Here is an 18493-nt window from a genome sequence, read left to right as displayed (position 1 = left end):
AAACAGTTTGCCTGTACATCCTACATGACCTGTAGTATACTACACTACCTTTAAGAACCATCTTCATCTCCTGACTATTAGCACATTAAAGTATTGTCAAACACATGGGCAAATATTAGCTTTAAAAACAAAAACATGTGAGGTTTCCCTGGTAGATTCCACAACTCCATGAATTAAGTCCAAATAGTGATGACAGCCATCATTACATATACCTGTAATGAGTCGGAAAGACAGAGACAACCTACTAGTCATCCACCACCATCATAGCCTTCTAGGGACAAAACTCTATCAAATCTTCTGAGAAGTAGTAAAATCATAACCAAAATGTCTCTTTCTTCTTTCTTTCTGATTTTTTTTGGGGGGGCAGGGCGGTAGCGAACTGTGCAGCTTGTGGGATCTTACTAAATCATTCTCCGACCAGAGAGAGAGCCCAGGTCCACGGCAGTGAAAACCCACATCTTAACCATTGGGCCACCATGAAACTCCCTCCTTCCTTCCACTTTGGCATCAGTCCTGGCATAAGTTCAGTTCAGTTCACTCGCTCAGTCACGTCCGACTCTTTGTGACCCCATGAACGGTAACACACCAGCCCTTCCTGTCCATCACCAACTCCCGGAGTTCACCCAAACCCATGTCCATCGAGTCAGTGATGCCATCCAGCCATCTCATCCTCTGTCATCCCCTTCTCCTGCCCTCAATCTTTCCCAGCATCAGGGTCTTTTCCAATGACTCAGCTTTTCGCATCAGGTGGCCAAAGTATTGGAGTTTCAGCTTCAACGTCAGTCCTTCCAATGAACACCCAGGTCTGACCTCCTTTAGGATGGACTGGTTGGATCTCTTTGCAGTCCAAGGGACTCTCAAAAGTTTTCTCCAACACCACATCAAGAGAGAAGAAAAAGGGAAGACGTCCTAAGGGAGTTGCACTGAAAGCAGGGAGATGCAGTTATAAACTCCACTCTATCAGACCAGTTGTATAACTTTAAGCGTTATTTAATCTGTTGTTACCACTGACAATAAAATAATGTCTGTGGAAATGCTTTGCCATCAGTAGTTATTCACTCAATATTTAAAGCCAAGCCTCTTCTGTGTGCTTCAGTTCAGTTCAGTAGCTCATTTGTGTCCAACTCCTTGTAACCCCATAGACTACAGCACACCAGGCTTCCCTGTTCTTCACCAACTCCCAGAGCTCACTCAAACTCATGTCCATCTGTGTGCTTGGTCTTAGGGAAAACATAAGAATAATTACGGCATGGTCTATACTGTGGGCATCTGTTGCTTTTGCATGTCTAGCTTCTATTAAGAGCACACAGCTTTTTCTTTGACGACTTGTCCTTTCCCCGACTTCCTGAGGTCGGATGGGGTTGTCAGTCACAATGCCCTCCCATCCCCACAGCAGTGGGGATGAAGTCCAGGCTAGCTGGCTGGATGTGGTGATTGGCTCAGTAGTAGACACATGACCTAAATCACAACCTATCAGAGGCTTCCCAGACATGCAATAGAAGACTGCTGGCAGACAGCCTCTTCTTGTGTCCCTAGATATAACCATGCTGCATGCTAGAGTGGCGCCTTCTTCCTCAGTTACACAGAGGGAGGGTAAGAATGAGAACTTGAGACTAATATGCTGTGAGAAGGAGACCAGATAGGAGAGATGGGCCAAGATGGAGCCCTGAGGCCTAGTCAACTTCCGGACTTTTCACTTCTCTGAGTCACTAGATTCCCTTTTATACATGAGTTAGCTTGAGTTCAGTTTCTGTCACTTGCAACCAAGCATGTTCTGACTGATAGTGTCAGTCCTCAAATAACTCATAAATCATATAACTACTTACTTAACAAAAGATGTGTGTGTGTGCTTAGTCACTCAGTCACATCCAGCTCTTTGCCCACCAGGCTCCTCTGTCCATGGGATTTCCAAGCAAGAATACTGGAGTGGATTGTCGTTTCCTACTCTAGGGGCTCTTTCCAACCCAGGGATCAAACCCACGTCTCTTGTATCTCCTGCTAATTTTGTAACATACCTGTCGAGTTTGAGTACCTTGAAATGCCCTCAGCACCTTGGAATCTCACAGCTGGAAGGCAAGTTTATAGTGAACTGTCCTAATTCCTCCCGACCGTGGAATGGGTGGCAGCAAACTGTGTTATACCCAGGCTTGCTATTGCCACTTCTACTGTTTCATAAATTATCTGTGATTTCTAGTTTTAGTTTCCTTAAAATTGAGTGAGAAATTAAAGGCAATTGGGAAGCAATCTGAGAATAGAAGCCTTCTGGGTTTTTGTATTTTTTCCTTCTAAGCTTTTACATTTGTCTCTACCATGTCTAACTTGACAACAAATGTTTTCAAGCAACATCTTTCTTGAGTCTTTTAACAATTAACTTGCTTTTCATATGAACATCTCTCTTTTGGGAGTTCATCATATTTCATCAGTGTATATAATATTTAATATATATATATAAAATAAACAATAGGAGGTACAAACTTACTTACGGGTTGGAATATTCATTTCAATCATAAAAAATCCATGTTTTTACATTTATTTTCTGAAAAAAAAATTTCAAGATGATTCATATATTAAGTGATAGAGTTTGATAGAGTCCACTTAAGAAACGTTTAATTACATTTATGTTTAGGACCATTTAGCTTTTAAGTCATATAATTTTGACATGGTATATGTCCTTGTATTTCCATGGTTGAGCAGAATGCCTGGCACCTAAAAGGCAAACATATTTGAGTATTGAAAGAACCCTAGCTAGGCTATTAAGCTGGACTGGAAGAAACACAAGCTGGAACCAAGACTGCCGGGAGAAATATCAATAACCTCAGATATGCAGATGACACCACCCTTATGGCAGACAGTGAAGAGGAACTCAAAAGCCTCTTGATGACAGTGAAAGTGGAGAGTGAAAAAGTTGGCTTAAAGCTCAACATTCAGAAAACGAAGATCATGGCATCTGTTACCATCACTTCATGGGAAATAGATGGGGAACCAGTGGAAACAGTGTCAGACTTTATTTTTCTGGGCTCCAAAATCTCTGTAGATGGTGACTGCAGCCATGAAATTAAAAGACTCTTACTCCTTGGAAGGAAACTTATGTCCAACCTAGATAGCATATTCAAAAGCAGAGACATTACTTTGCCAACAAGGGTCCATCTAGTCAAGGCTATGGTTTTTCCTGTGGTCATGTATGGATGTGAGAGTTGGACTGTGAAGAAGGCTGAGCGCCGAAGAATTGATGCTTTTGACTGTGGTGTTGGAGAAGACTCTTGAGAGTCCCGTGGACTGCAAGGAGATCCAACCAGTCCATTCTGAAGATCAGCCCTGGGATTTCTTTGGAAGGAATGATGCTAAAGCTGAAACTCCAGTACTTTGGCCACCTCATGCAAAGAGTTGACTCATTGGAAAAGACTCTGATGCTGGGAGGGATTGGGGGCAGGAGGAGAAGGGGACGACAGAGGATGAGATGGTTGGATGGCGTCACTGACTCGATGGACATGAGTCTGATTGAACTCCGGGAGTTGGTGATGGACAGGGAGGCCTGGCATGCTGCGATTCATGGGGTCGCAAAGAGTTGGACACAACTGAGCAACTAAGCTGAACTGAACTGAACTAGAAATAAGGAAGAACATATACAAAAGCCTGCCTCCCTGAAGTGGACAGCCTCTCATGCCACCCCACTCTTACAGCATTGGGATGAGGTACAAAGCAGACCATGGGGTGTGCTGTGTATGCTGGAATTTTTCAATTTCATGATGTAGGCATGCAGAGGGAGCTTTTGAAGGAAGGTACACAAATGAAATCATGTTAGGACAAAGATTGCTTGGAACTGTGGCAAGAATGAATAAGAGGAGACTGAAGTTGAGGGTGATGGTTGCTAATGTGTGGTCTTTTCAAAACCCGGCACCTTCCTGTCCTCCCAAACTCAAGGATTCTGAGTTCTAAAGAACCTAAGGTTGAGCTTGCCACACCTTCTTCCACTTGCATCTGTACCTTCTTTGGGACTCACCTCCAATTCAGTCAATTTCACCCTCTCAGAGACTCTTTTTTTTTTTTTTTTGTAATTGGAGAACACTTTCTTTACATCTCAGAGCCTCTTAACATACCCTACCTATTTTGTAAGCCCAGCTCAGGGCTGAACTGCAGCTTTACTTCTTCATCCAAACACTTTCTGGCCACTCCAGCCTACTGTGGTCTCTCCAGAACTCCCTGTCTCCAAAATTCCTAACACTGTTGGGGGCTGTCAGTCCTGAGATCAGTTATGTAAAAGGGCTTAAGAAAGAATAAAGGTTAAAGAATAAATGTAAAACTATACTATCACTTGAATTGCCTTTAAACATAAACCAATCCCTTCACCGTCAGCTCCGGGAAAATTCCTAAAGGACCAAAAATGTTTTTCCAACTTCTCTGAATTCTAAAGAACATAGCACTTATTAGCACAGCGCTCTTTATAATTCTCAGCCTTGCCTAGCCTTCACATTCTTTCCAGCTTAGCTCAAGAGAGTTCTGCTTTTTTACTGAGAAAATCTCGGCCACTTTTATCTTTCTCCAAGGGTCTCTGGAGTCAACTTTGTTCTCTAGCCCTCCACTCCCTCCCCTCCCCTCATTTAACACACCCTTCTTGGCATTAGATTTATTCTCTGAATGCACCTCCTAAGGGGCTGTCCACAAACCCAAAACTTCAAAGTCCTTTCCTGGGCTCCTACGTTCAAAAAATTCACGAGTTCTTTCTTTACTTTTTAAGGGGTAAAGTTTTATGTAACACTAAACATTATTAAGGACCTACAGAAGTTATTAAAGGTAACTCACCTTTGCTATTTATAAACCAGAGTATTGACTCTTAACTCATGTTTACACAGGAATTGATTCAGCCTTGTACTGAGAAGTTGAGTTGTCAACAGCTTTGCAAAGACCCCACGATGCAATCACTCAGATAGCTGGAATTCTTTGCTTTTCCAGATAGAAGGCTTTGTTAAGGGAGTACTGTCAATGTTGACTCAGGTTGGTTCTTAGGTATTAAGTTGGCTTAGTGTTTCCTTTAAATGTCAATTATTGTTAGTTTAGTTTCATTATTGTCAATTTAGTGTTTTACTTTGCTCATTGTATTTTTTTTGTGATTCTAGATTACATCAGTAGGATTTTTGGACCATAAATTTTCAAGGAACTAGACTTTAAGATGTGTATGGGTTGATAGTCTAATAGGAGACTCTTATACTCTCATTGCTAAATCAGGTATTTTTATAACTCCCTAGAAATATCCTTGCACTGGCACTTCATTGGTTATGTGTTTCTCAGGAATTTGTGCTATTGATTTAACTTATAACATGGAATCTAGGTTAAGTGTAATGAAACAATGGGTTATTTTTAAATGTATAAAGCATTGTTTTATAATACAAAATCCTGTGGGCAAGTTCATATTCTTCTGTTATCAAGTAAATACAAAGTGATTTTATATTATGTATCCAGCTGTATATCCACCTCAATTTGTTTATAAGGAAAAACATATTAAGGACGTCCTTAGTCTACACTGTGGTATCATTTCGTGATGTGATATTAACAATACATTTATTGTTTTGTCTAAAGTATATTGCTATTTTAGACAAAAAGAGCCAAGACTATTCAATGAAGAAAGAATAGTCTTTTCAAAAAGTGGTGCTGGGAAAACTGGATATCCATAATATGTAAGGAAACAAAGGAGGACCCTTACCTTACACGACATAAAAAAAATGACTCAAACACACCAAAGACCCAGAATAAGAATTAAAACAGTTAAACACTTAGAAGAAATATAGAGAAGAGGAGTTTTCACCACATCAGATTTGATAATGATTTCTTAGAAATGACACCAAAGACACAGGAAACAAAAGAAAAAATTGGTAAGTTGGACTTCATCAAATCCGAAAATTTGTGTGCATCAAAGGACACAATCAATAGAGTGAAAGACAACCCAAGAAATGGGAGAAAATATTTGGAAATCATATATCTGATAAGTGACTGATACCCAGAATACATAAAGAACTCCTAGAACTCAACAACAAAAATACCAAAAAACTCAATTAAAAATGAGAAAAGGACTTGAGTGGATGTTTCCCCAATGAAGATACATAAATGGTCAATAAGCAAATAAAAAGATGGTTAATATTACTAATCACTAGGGAAATGCAAATTAAATCTACTATGAGATACCACCTCACATCCATTTAGAATGACTGCAATAATAAAAAAAAAAGAAAGAAAAGAAATATTGACAAAGATGTGGAGAAATTGAACACTGTATTCTGTTGGTGAGAACGTAAGCGGATGCGCCACCGTAGAAAACTAAAACATAGAATTACCACATGATCCAGCATAGAAGAAGAAATAATTTTTTCTACCCTCTTAGGCTCTGTTACTGGAGCCTTGAATTACACTGGCAAAAGACAGATTAACAGGAGAAGAGCATACACATTTTTTTTTTTGACATTAATATTTTTATGTGGCCTTTGGTGCTTCATGAAAAAGAAATGAGAACCCCGAATAAGTGATTAAACTTTGGGGCTTCTATTTTATATTTATATCTTATTGGAGGCTTAAAATTTTAACAAAGGACCAAAAATGTGGAGAAATGACTATGAAAAAAAGGAAAAATGGGGTTGGGTTTTTAGGGGTAGTAAATTTTGGGAAAGTGACTAGTGTTAGTCGGTCAGTTATGTCCAACTTTTTGCAACCCCATGGACTGTAGCCCACCAGGTTTCTCCATCCATGGAATTCTCCTGGCAAGAATACCGGAGTACCGCCATTTCGTTCTCCAGTGGATCTTTCTGACTCTGGGATCAAACCCCTGTCTCCTGCATTGCAGGCAGATTCTTTAGTGTTTGAGCCGCAAAGGAAGCCCTAGGAAATATATGGGGGGAAATAATGGAAGAGAAGCATTACTTCTGTAAGGTTGGTTTGTGCAGACTTATCTTGGCGTCGATTCCCCATCTCTAGGGACTTCCCTGGTGGCACAGTGGATAAGAATCCGCCTGCCAGTGTAGAGGACACAGGTTCGATCCCCGGTCCAGGAAGATTCCACATGACGCGGAGCAACTGAGCCCATGGGCCACAACTACTAAGCCTGTGCTCTGGAGCCCAGGAGCCGCAACGACTCATGTGCTACAACTACTGAAACCTGTGCTCCCTAGAGGCCGTACTCTGCAATGAGATGCCCTTGTACCGGAAGGACGAGTAGCCCCCGCTGGCCGCAACTAAAGAAGCCTGTGAGCGGCACAGCCAAAAATAAATAAATTATAAAATAAAAAGTCTCTATCTCCAGTAATAAAAATGCCCTCTGTTTTCTGGTACCAGGAAGGCAGCTTTCTCCTAGAAGTGAGCGTATGCCAAAGGATGTGTTCATTTAAAATTTTCATAGGTACTGCCAAATTGCTTACTATAGAGGATGCACCATTTTATACACCTACTGGTAATATAGTCTCTGAAGCTCAGACGGTAAAGAATCTGCCTGCAATGCAGGAGACCGGGGTTCAATTCCTAGGTCAGGAAGATTCCCTGGAGAAGGGAATGCCAACCCACTCCAGTATTCTTGCCGGGAGACTTCCACGGACAGAGGAGCTTAGTGGGCTACAGTCGATGGGGTCGAGAAGAGATGGACATGACTGAGTGACTAACACTTTCACTTTTTTCATCACTTAAATGTGGAATCTAAAATATGACACAAGTGAACATATGTATGACACAGAGACCCACAAACATAGAGAACAGATGTGCCAGGGGAGGAGGCATGGGGGAGAGAAGGATTGGGCGTTTGGGATTAGCAGATGCAAACTAGTATGTATAGGGTGGATAAACAAGATCCTACTGTACAGCATGGGGAACTAGATTCAATATCCTGTGATAAATTGTAATGAAAAAGAATACAAAAAATAATATATGTAAGTGAGTTACTTTGCTGTGCAGCCGAAATTAACACGACATTGTAAATCAACTATACTTCAATAAAATTAAAAACAATTTTTTTATGAGGTTATACTGGAGAAGCATGGACCCCAATCCAACGTGACTGATGTCCTTGTAACAGCAGAAACACAGAGACAGAGACATATGCAGAGCAAATATTATGTGATAATGGAGGTAGAGATTGCTGCTGTAAGCTAAGGGCCACCAAGGATTGCCACAAACCACCAGAAGCTAGGAGAGAAGCAAGAAGTCTCCCCTGAGGTTTCAGAGTGAACATGGCCTGCTGACAGCTTAATTTCAGACTTGTAGCCTCCAGAACCGTGAGGCATACATTTCTGTTGTTTCGTTTTTGTTTTTTTAATTTCTGTTGACTTCCTCTCTTCCTGTTCTCCTAAAAACTAGCCTGACCCTCCTAAAGATTTTACCTTTTCTCCACTCTGGGAAAATGGACAGAGGTATAAAACAAAGGTACATCTGTAGAGGTTGTTGTTGTTAATTGCTCATTCATGTCCGCCTCTTCTGTGACCCCATGGACTGTAGCTCGTTGCCAGGCTCCTCTGTCCATGGAATTCTCCAGGCAAGAACACTGGAGTGGGTTGCCATTCCCTTCTCCAGGGGATCTTCCCGATCCAGGGATCGAACCCAGGTCTCCTGCATGGCAGGCAGATTCTTTACTGTCTGAGCCTCCAGGTAGCCCAGAGATTTAAAAAGTTGTCTTCTCTGACCACCCAGAGTTAAGTAGCCATCCAGCTCTCTGACATAATTCCTGTTTTCTCATTTACTTTATATCCTTCACTAGAATATAAACTGCATGACAGCAGGGACCCATTCTTTTTTCTTCACTACTGTATCCTGAGGACTCACCGGACACATGAATGATCAATGCTTTTTGTACAATAATTGAATAAGATTCTTACAGAATTCTAGCTGATTACCATCTGTGTCCTAGGACATGTCATATAATTGTCCCAGCCCTCAGTGTTTTCATCTGTAAAATGGGGAGAAGTATATATGCCAAGAGTTAGGAGGAAAAAGTGACCAGTGCTATGGGGCTGTGCTGTGCTTAGTCTCTCAGTCGTGTCCGACTCTGTCACCCCATGGACTGCAGCCTGCCAGGCTCCTCTGTCCATGGGGATTCTTCAGGCAAGAATACTGGAGTGGGTTGTCATGCTCTCCTCTAGGAGATCCTCCCAACCTAGGGATTGAACCCCGGTCTCCTGCATTGCGGGTGGATTTTGTACACTCTTTACCAGCTGAGCCACCAGGGGAGCCCAGGCCAGCTATGGGGAGGTGGCCTAGTTTTTTGGTTTAGTGAGGGAGGAATCAACCAGACTAGAAGCTCTCCTGATTCTCCACTAGACTTTTTTTAGTGTGGTACCCTCAGTCACTAGCAGATCCTGACACACAGTAGATGATCAATAAATGTGTTGAATAAATGAATGGAAGGCAAGGGTTTTGAGAGATACTTCACAGGTAAAACCTGGTAAAAAACTGGATATTGGGGAGAGGAAGAATATCTGAGATGAAAACAAATGTTTTGTTCATATAGGTGGGGCTCCTTTGACGTGGCCTTCATACTTTAAAACTTTTCTCTGGGAGGGCAATTCTAAAGTCTAGAGGCAGGCTTCTTAGAAGAAGAGTCATAGATCTGACCCTACCCCAATTTTTCATTTTTAATTTGGCTGTGCTGCGCCACATGCGAGATCTTAGTTCCCTAATCAGGGATTGAACCCATGCCTCCTACATGGGGAACACAGAGTCCTAACCACTGGATCATCAGGGAAGGCCCCCCCCGCCCCCCACCAGTTTTTTTAATTTAAGGGAGTAATTAGCTTTTCCAATGCACACTCCTCTTTCAGTATTTCTTTGGAATTAAGACCGAGTCATTTCTTGGTAAGGGGCATCCCAGAGTGAACAGGGAAGAGAACAGGTGAAGTCAGTGGCTGTAAGCCAGCCAGAAATAAACAAAGATTATGAGGGAAGATAGAGCGTTGGTCAGTCATATTCTTTGAAACTGAGAGTCACAAAGCCACAGATTCTTCACCTTCCCCACTCTAAGATTTAAAATATCAACAAATTCAATCTAGGACTTCCATTGATGTGGTCCTGCCTCCAGAGTCACCAAGAGCCACATCCTCTCCCCACCCTTGGGGACTGGCCACAGGCATCCACAGCTTTTATACTTGTGAAGAAGAGGAAGTAACACCCCTCCGGTTCTTTTGAACTGGTGGGCCGTCCCCTCCTTTTTCCATCCCCCCTCCCACTCAGACCCTCAGAAAAGAAAAAGTAGACTTTCAAAGCTGGCAAAATAACAAAAGTTTGGTTTTTAAAATGGAAACAAAAACAAACATTTATAGCCCTTTTCCCACTTCTCAGCCTCCACTAGGCAAAAATTTAATTAAAAAAAATTTACCCTTTGCCCTCTCCCATTTTTCTTTAAAAAACAAAAATTTATTTATTTGACTGCACCAGGTCTTCGTTGCAGCGTATGAGATCTTGTTCCCTGAGCAGGGATTAAACTTGGGACCCCTGTATTGGGAGCTTAGCCACTGGGCCACCAGGGAAGTTCCCCCATTTTTCAACAAGAAAAAACTCTATACTACTTTTCTCAATTAAAGTATAGGACTGCCCTGGCTCTCCAATGGTTAAGACTTTGCCTTCCAGTTCAGGGGGTGCTGATTCAATGCCTGGTTGGAGAGCTAAGATCCCACATTCCTCAGGGCCAAAAAATCAAAAGACATAAAACAGAAGCAATATTGTAACAAATTCAATGAAGACTTTAAAAATGGTCCACATCAAAATAAATTTTAAAATTAACTAATTTAATGTATATTTTTATATCTACACACAGATACATGATTTTAAATATATGATATGATTTAGGTCCTTCTTTAAATCTTCTTTAGATAGATTAATAAAACCTAGAAAAAATTTAAAAGTTATTTATTCATTCATATTATTTAAAAAACTTTTAAACTGGTTTTGGTAGAATTTTTAAATAGTTTGGAATATATATCAAATAATAATAATGAAATAAGTAGATTAAAAGTAGTTTAAATTAGATACAGCCAATTTTGTGTTGCTAATTTGAAAAGGTCAATTTTTTTGTTAGTATGGGGCTTCAATTATTTATAATGTTCATATAATTATCTCAGTTTTCTCAATTATTTAAATTATATGCAGTGTACATCATGAGAAATGCTGGGCTGGAAGAAGCACAAGCTGGAATCAATATCAATAACTTCAGATATGCAGATGACACCACCCTTATGGCAGAAAGTGAAGAGGAACTAAAGAACCTATTGATGAAAGTGAAAGAGGAGAGTGAAAATTTGGCTTAAAGCTCAACATTCAGAAAACTAAGATCATGGCATCCGGTCCCATCACTTCATGGCAAATAGATGGGGAAACAGTGGAAACAGTGGCTGATTTTATTTTTCTGGGCTCCAAAATCACTTCAGATGGTGACTGCAGCCATGAAATTAAAAGACTCTTTCTCCTTGGAAGGAAAGTTATGGCCAACCTAGACAGCATATTAAAAATCACAGACATTACTTTGTCAACAAAGGTCCGTCTAGTCAAGGCTATGGTTTTTCCTGTGGTCATGTATGGATGTGAGAGTTGGACTGTGAAGAAGGCTGAGCGCCCAAGAATTGATGCTTTTGAACTGTGGTGTTGGAGAAGACTCTTGAAAGTCCCTTGGACTGCAAGGAGATCCAGCCAGTCCATCCCAAAGGAGATCAGTCCTGGGTGTTCATTGGAAGGACTGATGCTGAAGCTGAAACTCCAATACTTTGGCCACCTGATGCGAGGAGCTGACTCATTTGAAAAGACCCTGATGCTGGGAAAGATTGAGGGCAGGAGAAGGAAAAGGGGACAACAGAGGATGAGATGGTTGGATGGCATCACTGACTCAGTGAACATGAGTTTGGGTAAACTCCGGGAGTTGGTGATAGGGACGCCTGTCATGGGAGGCCTGGCGTGCTGTGGTTCATGTGGTCGTAAAGAGTCGGACGTGACTGAGCGACTGAACTGAACTGAATTACCTCAAAACTTAGATTCTTTTATCCTTTTGTCTTCAGTCAAAAGGCTTAAACTAAACTACTAACAAGGTAAAGGTTATAGCATGAAAATAAACATTTAGATTGTCTTTTAAAATACGTCTTGTCAGCTGCCTGTTGTGAAAGTGAAAGTTGCTTGGTCGTGTCCAACTCTGTGTGACCCCATGTAGTCCATGGAATTCTCCGCACCAGAATACTGGAGTGGGTAGCCTTTCCCTTCTCTAGGGGCTCCCAACCCAGGCATCAAACCCAGGTCTCCTGCATTGCAGGCAGATTCTTTACCAGCTGAGCCACAAGGGAAGCCCAAGAATACTGGAGTTGGGTAGCCTATCCCTTCTCCAGCAGGTCTTCCCAACCCAGGAATTGAACCAGGGTCTCTTGCATTGCAGGAGGATTCTTTACTAACTGAGCTATCAGGAAAGGCCCAGCTTCCTCTTAAAATAACTTTATTCCCATAAAATAATGTTTTTGAAACCACATCTGGGGATAAAAAGCATAATTGGGTGGTTAGTTTTAATTTTAAAATCCTGGCCCCAAATACTTACTTCTGAATTAACTGCTTTCATATTCTCTCACTCAATATTTATATTTAATGCCCATTCTCTCAATGTCTCTGAAACTGCTCCCCCATAATGTACTTTTAATTTCATTTCTCTGTCTCACCAAGTATATATTCCATTTTCTTCAGAATCTCTTGGCTTAGAAGATCCTGAATGATTCACTAGAGTATTCCTTCCCTCACTACAAGCAAAACACACTTCAGAAATGTGTCCCTTCCACTTCCCACCAGTTTATGGACACTCAGGTTGGAGGAGAAGGCAACAGCAGGCTTGGGTACCAGGTGACACAGCAAACACAGGAATGAAAGGAGTCTTGGCTTTTGTTGTTTGACATTCACTTTTTGGTGACCTAAGGAGTCGGACATGACTGAAGCGACTTTGAATATTGTCTTTAAGATTACTGGCCAGCCCAGCCAACAGTCCAGAAGTAATGTTTGACCAGTTTTTGTGTTAAGTTCCCTCCACCACCATAAAATTCCCACCAGATTATATTATTTTTTATATTTTTGCTTCTAAAGATAATCTAGTTAAGAATATTTTTTGGAGTCTATAAGTCTCCTGGTGCACAGACAATTTAATCCAGCTCAAAACAAACCAAATTCAGAGTATATACAAATCTACAATTCAACAACGACAAAAAACACCCAATTAAAAAATGGTCAAAGAACTTGAATAGATATTTCTCTACAGAAGATACAGTCAGTTAACACAGACACTATTTGTCTTCCTTCAAACTCACTCTCCACCCTTCTCCACCCTTCTCCACCCTGACCCCAGAGGCTGAAGCGGGTAGACCACATTATCAGACTCCTTGTCTCTGCCTTCTGGTTGGGTTAGTGGGGGGAACCAGCAGGACATGGGAGGAGGAGAAACATCAGGCTGGAGTTTTTGTTCCCTGGGTCTCTGCCCTGGGCATCTCTCATAATACATACTAAGCACAAATACATAACAAATACAAATCCTGGACCCAACTCTGGACCGGTCAGAAAATGCCAGAGAGGGAAGTAGGAACACAAACTAGCAACAGCATGCTGGGTGATTTGGATAATCAGACCAACCACTTCAGGCAGAGGCCCTCAGATGCTGAAGTCATGGTCCCGGTCTGGGAGGTGAAGTGACTTGCCTCAGGTTACACAGCTGGTAAGTGATACCGTCAGGCTTTGAGCCCAGCCTTCGGTTTCCAGAGTCAGCACACGTAAAACAAACAAATACACAAACATATTATTATGACTTTTAATCTTGGAAGCTCAGTGAGTCTTATTTATTTATTTGGCTGTGTCTGATCTTAGCTGGATCATGAGGGATCTTTCACTGTGGTGCGTGGACTCTCTGGTCGTGATGCACGGGCTTAGCTGCTCTGTGGCATGTTTTTAGTTCTCAACCAGAGATTAAACCCTTGTACCCTGCATTGCAAGGCAGATTCTTCACCACTAGACCACCAGGGAAGTCCCCCAGAGCCAGTACTCTTAACCGCTCTACAGCTTCTAATACAGTTCATGGGCCTATGTATATGCCAATGACTGCTATGACAGGAAAAACCATGGTTACATCTCATGAGCAGCACTGTAAGCAAAGCATCTGCTTTGTACAAGGAGAAGCTCAATTCCTGTTCAACTAACACCACAAAATGGAGATGGGAAGACCGTGTAGGTGGCTCTTCCAGCCTAGAGGCACCAATTTCAGTACCAATTTCTCATCAAGGGAATAGGAGAAAACCAAGGAGCAGGCTGTGAGGAAACAGTGAAACCATGACAGTGACTCATGAAGAGTTGCTCATTGACACGCACCATGCTGACATCAGACACCTGCCACAACATTCTCGCAGGGCGTAATCTCTCTGTAGTCTCTGATTTCAGATGCTTAATCCCAGGGGTTTCTAAGAAAATCCTAGATATCACCACTAATTATATGAAGAGCAGCAGCCTGTTTCCACCACCCTGTTGCATCTGGGCGGCTGAATCACGTGACAGGCACCTCCAAATACTTAGATGGTGGTTGGGCATAACTTTGTCCCACGGTTTAAATTGCATTTGCCCTTCGGCAAAAACAATCCCCAGAGTACCCTTGAATATTAACAACGTTGGCAGGCTTCCTGATCACAAACAAGATTTAAATAGGGAAGGGCTGCATTTTTTCACACATTACTAACAAACAGTATTTTCCTCACCTGTCATATAACCATCAGCCTCCTGCCCTATGCACAAGAGAATTAATAATCATGAATTCAGTGTTAGAATAAAAGCATTGAAAACAGGTATAAGTAATCTTCAGGTTCATTCATGTGTAGACTGTTTTTGGACAGCTCATAGAAGAAAAAAAGGAAGAAAATGGTTATAATCTGCCACCTCTGATAGGAAGTTGGTTCAAAGTCTCAAACACACACAACCCTGGGTTTCAAATATAACTCATTAAATCAACAGTTGTAAGACTGTAGTGTTGCCTTAGCTCTAACTCTGTAGAGCTCTCCAAAGACCACTAGGACAGCAGGCAGTTCACAATTTATGAATGGATTGTGTTCCCAAATTTATCTGGATTGTTTTAAACTGGGAATATGCTTTTCTTCAAATGTATATTATTGTTAAAAATTGAAGTATTACATATGTGCAGTAAAAGGCACTAATTTTAAGTCTTCAGCTTGATGAATTGTTACGTAATTTATATACCCAGGTATATACCCTGATGCCGGGAGAGATTGAAGGCCACAGGAGAAAGGGCAGCAGAGAATGAGATGGTTGGACGGCATCACCAACTCCCTGGACATGAGCTTGGGCAAACTTCAGGAAATAGGGAGGGACAGGGAGGCCTGGCGTGCTGCAGTCCATGGGGCCACCAAGAGTCGGACATGACTTAGCCACTGAACAACAACAACAACAACCCTCGGCAACCAACCAGATCAAGTAATAGCATCTGGAAGGCTCCCTCATGCCACCATTCCCAGGTGATAACCATCTTTCAGAGGTATCCTCTATTTGACTTCTACCACCAGAGATTAGATTTTTATAACACAGTAGCTTTTTTATTGATACAGAACAGACATATGTTAAGTGTATAGACTAAACTCAAGGGCAAAGGGAAATAAATATTTAAATATGTATATAGCCTTGTAGGGGCTTCCCTGGTGGCTCAACTGGTAAAGAATCTGCCTGCAGTGCAGGAGACCTGGGTTCGATCCCTGGGTTGGGAAGATCCCCTGAAGGAGGAACTGACGACCCACTCCAGTATCCTTGCCTGGGAAATCCTGTGGACAGAGGAGTCTGGCGGGCTATAGTCCCTGGCTGCAAAGAGTTGGACATGACTTAGCAACTAAACAACAACAACTTCTATGACCATACCATAATTTCTCATCTCTACTACTCTCCTGTTGATGGATGTTTGAGTTGTTGCCAGTTCAGGGCTTCTGTGAGCAACATTGCTATTTACATAGTAGAATATTCAGTAGGAGGATTTGACCTACTCTGGAAAGGCCAGGAAATGACTTCACTGCAGTGCTCTCTGGGCGATCGTGTTTTTCTGAATCTCAAACCTGGAGGTGGTCCTGTGGCAAAGACTCTGAGTTCCCAAAGCAGGGGGCCCAGATTCGATCCCTGGTTAGAGAACGAGATCCGGCATGCCATAGTCAAGAGTTCACTCTTTGCACGTCCAACTCTTTGCAACCCCGTGGACTGTGTAGTCCCTGGGATTCTCTAGGCCAGAATACTGGAGTGGGTAACTGCTCCCTTCTCCAGGAGATCTTCCCAACCCAGGAATTGAACCCAGGTCTCCTGCATTGCAGGCAGATTCTTGACCAGCTGAGCCACCAAGGAAGCCCAAGTGTTCACAGGCTGCAACTGAAGATCCTGTGTACCACACTAAGACTCAGCGCACCCAAATAAACTAAAATAAATAAATCTCATGGCTCCAGCAGTAATGCAAAAAACCCCACAAAAAACCTGGAGGCCAGGGATCCATCTCCTATGTGTCCATAGTGGGGACCCTTTCTGTCTTTTCCCTCAGCTCTGGAAGCATTAAGGGTGTTCTGGCATTGGCTGTAATGTGTGTATCTGGCCTGTTCATATATGAGTAAGATAAATCCCTGACTACACTCACCATGAGAACAATTAATCTGTAGGTAATATTTGTTTTGGTTTTTGGCTGTCAACATCCAAATCCCTTCATACTTTGGGGAATTCTCTAAGTGATAAATCTCAGTAGGAGGCCGGATCTTCCTGCTGAAGCTCAAAAGGCCCCACCCCAGTCCCCTTTGCAATTAGAGCATGGCAAAGGACCTAACTCCCACCAACTCGTTTCTCACTCTGAATCATCTGAATCTGAGTCATGTATCCAAGGATGGCAGGGTTGGCGGCGCATTTGCCACACAGAGGGCAGCAGGAGCAGGAGAGCTGTTTGCACGAGATTGAATTTTAGGTGTGATTTTGGGCATTTAGGTGTGATTTCTTCCTGCTGTATAGCCTCCAACTCAGTTCTCCATGGCTCCCAACAGTTCTATAAGCTAGACAGTGCATGCATGCGTGCCAAGTTGCTTAAGTTGTGTCAGACTCTTTGCGACCCCGTGGCCCATAGCCCGCCAGCCTCCTCCGTCCATGGGATTCTCCAGGCAAGAATACTGGAGTGGGCTGCCATGCCCTCTTCCAGGAGATCTCAACCCAGGGATGGAACCTGCGTCTCATGTTTCCTGCATTGGCAGGTGGGTTCTTTATCAGTAGTGCCACCTGGGAAGCCCAGGCTAGACAGTAGATGGTAATAAACCCTCTTCTACTTCAACCAGCCAGCTTTGTTCTCTGTCGCTTATCACTAAGAACATTGACAGTTAAATCCTCCTACCAAAACTGCCCCATAAATAATGAGTATGACTATTCACTGTTTGAACTGGTAGAACAAATTGCTGCTTTATGTAAAAAGCGAAACCTTGTACACTACTTACAATTCAAACTATCTTGATAAATCCCTTTTATGGGTCTAACATCTTATAATAACTTTAGTTTCTCCAAAGCAATTAAATGGTAGAGTTATCCGTTAAACAAACCACAAGGCAAACAGAACTGTCTTTAAATAGATATCTGGAGGTAGGGTGATGAGCCTGTTAGGTCTGAGGGCCCCTTTTCCCTCTTTGTAAATAAAAAAGGAAGGTGCCAAATCAGTACTCTATTAATTGGAAAGTCAGTTCAGTTCACTTCAGTTCAGTCGCTCAGTCGTGTCTGACTCTTTGCGACCCCATGAATTGCAGCACACCGGGCCTCCCTGTCCATCACCAACTCCCGGAGTTCACTCAAACTCATGTCCATCGAGTTGGCGATGCCATCCAGTCATCTCATCCTCTGTCGTCCCCTTCTCCTCCTGCCCTCAATCCCTCTCAGCATCAAAGTCTTTTCCAGTGAGTCAACTCTTTGCATGAGGTGGCCAAAGTACTGGAGTTTCAGCTTTAGCATCAGTCCTTCCAATGAACACCCAGGACTGGTCTCCTTTAGGATGGACTGGTTGGATCTCCTTGCAGTCCAATGGACTCTCAAAAGTCTTCTCCAACACCACAGTTCAAAAGCATCAATTCTTCAGCACTCAGCTTTCTTCACAGTCCAACTCTCAAATCCATACATGACCACTGGAAAAACCATAGCCTTGACTAGATGGACCTTTGTTGGCAAAGTAATATCTCTGCTTTTTAATATGCTATCTAGGTTGGTCATAACTTTTCTTCCAAGGAGTAAGAGTCTTTTAATTTCATGGCTGCAATCAAAATCTGTAGTGATTTTTGAGCCCCCCAAATAAAGTCTGACACTGTTTCCCCATCTATTTCCCATGAAGTGATGGGACCAGATGCCATGATCTGTTTTCTGAATGTTGAGCTTTCAAGCCAACTTTTTCACTTTCCTCTTTCACCAAAAGGCTTTTTAGTTCCTCCTCACTTTTTAATTGGAAAATGCCTCCTCAATTCCCTGCTTTTTGCCTACT

The sequence above is a fragment of the Bos grunniens genome, chromosome 20 (assembly GCF_055505025.1).
Source record: "Bos grunniens cultivar Pamir isolate PY7600 chromosome 20, Bosgru_T2T1.0, whole genome shotgun sequence".
Taxonomy (NCBI): Eukaryota; Metazoa; Chordata; class Mammalia; order Artiodactyla; family Bovidae; genus Bos; species Bos grunniens.
This window is presented reverse-complemented; position numbering follows the sequence as displayed.